Below are 2,410 nucleotides of genomic sequence, written 5' to 3' on the forward strand. Positions count from 1 at the left end.
CATTCGAGCTCAGATAGGAAACGCAAGCGTGTCTTGCTTTGCAGATGGCTGGATGGATGTTGGAGCTAGGCTCGCAAATTCTTAAAGGGGTTTCGTAAAAGAGTTGGCATTCTGACAAATTCCTTAACACCGGTCCATAACAGACCGACTTTGAGCCAAATCAGATTCATTTAAACCTATACCTCCGCGCTGTCACGCTGTTATCACCAACCGTGTCGCTATTTTCACACCGTTTTCCAATGACTTTTTGTTGACATCTCAACGTTATGCTTTATTTAAAAGGTTTTGGTCTTTATCTTCCTTTGCTCAGTCTTTGGTGATTTGGTGACTTACATTCTTACGAAAGATATCGGATGTAGTCGAAATTGCATTTGTAAACAGATTGAAATTTAACTTTTACAATGAAGGGTTTTCTATTTTTGCACACTTAAATCATAGAAGAAAATAGGCTTATTTTGAGAAACAGTGTCTAACGACGCTGTTTAAGAGGTTTGGACGAAAATATTACAAAAACATCTTCTCAATTTTGTATAAGTCTTTATTATACATATACTACATGTTTCTTTTACTAAAGAATGCGATTGAAGATGTTTGTAGTGTAATGAGATCAACATGTTTAGTTTTTTTTGGCTTGTCGTACAGTTCTTCTTGACTGATGTCAAAGATGAATAAAATAAAGACGATTTTAACAACACCCAGTAATTGGAGGGATTGCCTGGATTGGTTGTCTTTTGATTTTACATTTGATCCACAATGTACAAATATTATCAAGATGCAAGGTTGAATAGCTCTTCACCATGGCCAGCTCTTTTGTTAATGCATGCATGCAGCTTTCTCAATCCGGATACGACCTCCAACTGGATTGTATAAAAGGCTACTCATGACTAAATAAAACCACACCTTTTAAAAAGGTGCTGGGATATTGCACAAATCAGATAAACGCTAAAATAAGGTAACAAAGTTTCCAAAAAAAAAAAAAAAAAAATACAGGGTTGGGAAGGATTGAAAAATAGATTAAGTCCACACTATTCCCGGTCCAGATTCTGCCAATGTAAAAAACAAACCAAGTCGCACTCCTTGTGGCCGGCTGCTGTAAGCTCATCACAGTGGAGGAGACACAGTGACTGATCCCGACTGCAGCCCGGCCAGGTGGGGAGGTTAGAGGACACACGACCAGTGAACCATCGCTCTTGACCTTTGACCCCTTGTACAATAATCCTTTCACCTCATTGGTAGCCGTCCGTGTTCCGTCGCGTTCTGCTACGGTCCAGGTCACCGATTGGGCGGAGATGATAGGAGGAGACTAGGGTGGCGCGACAGGGTGCGCACGTCAAGGCGTTGGCTCTTCTGCAGTTCTTCACGTGATTGTCTTGGATGCTGCGGATAGCAGGTGGACTTTCTTTTCGTAGAGACAACATGACGATTACTATATAGTAAAATGCTTCACAATACCTTTCCCTGTGGATTGCTGTTGGGCGACGTTGTGTCCTCTGTAGATTCCCTTGTGTGATGGTGGACATGAGAGGAGATGCAGTTCACACGATGACACACAGACTTCAGCCAGGGTTTGCCCACAAAACAAAGGGTTTACAGATAATGTTTTACTGCAAAAGGACAAATACATTCTTGTTTTCTATCAGGTCCATGGTATTGAAGGAGAAGATAGGCCAGACCTCTGCCCGTGTAGAATTGAGGGTTATTGGGGTGGTTGATTTTGGACGTCCCACATGCAGACTTAAAACACTGAAGCCTTAAAGCGTTTCCCAGATCTACAGGGTTCCTATTGCTTTGGGGGGTTGGGTTTTAAATGGCCAAATGTTGTCAAAGTCTGACTACACGTGTATATGCGGGCCAAGCTGATGTTGAGCGACCAGGCGAGATGGTGTCATCCCTCACCCCCGTGCACCCCCAGGAACTCAGCGCCCGGGATGTGGAGTTATCGGGGGGGGGGCATTTTAAACCCGTCAAAGCGGTAACCTAAGGTTTACCATGGAGCCCATCAACACTCCCCCCCCCCCCCCCCTTCTACAGGATGAAGGCCCAGGCTGCCCGCATCCCTCGGTCTGAAGTCTTTATCTCTCCTGTAAAATGGCTTAGAATCCAGTGCACTGCTTTTGCATTTTACACACACACACACACACACACACACACACACACACACACACACACACACACACACACACGTATAGATATTTATATATATTTATAATAATCCTTACGCTTTTGACAGTTATTTTCTTTGTATGATTAGGAAGTGTTGAAACAAAGAACATCTGTTTGACTGAAATGTCGACAAACAAAACGAGGCGGCGAGAGTCCATTCCAACTGCACTCCTGCCGTTGATGCTAGCAGGGAGTTATGCCCCCCCCCCACACACTTCAAGCCCCCCCCAAGCCCCTCCCACATAAA

This window comes from Gadus chalcogrammus, chromosome 8, assembly GCF_026213295.1.
Source record: "Gadus chalcogrammus isolate NIFS_2021 chromosome 8, NIFS_Gcha_1.0, whole genome shotgun sequence".
Taxonomy (NCBI): Eukaryota; Metazoa; Chordata; class Actinopteri; order Gadiformes; family Gadidae; genus Gadus; species Gadus chalcogrammus.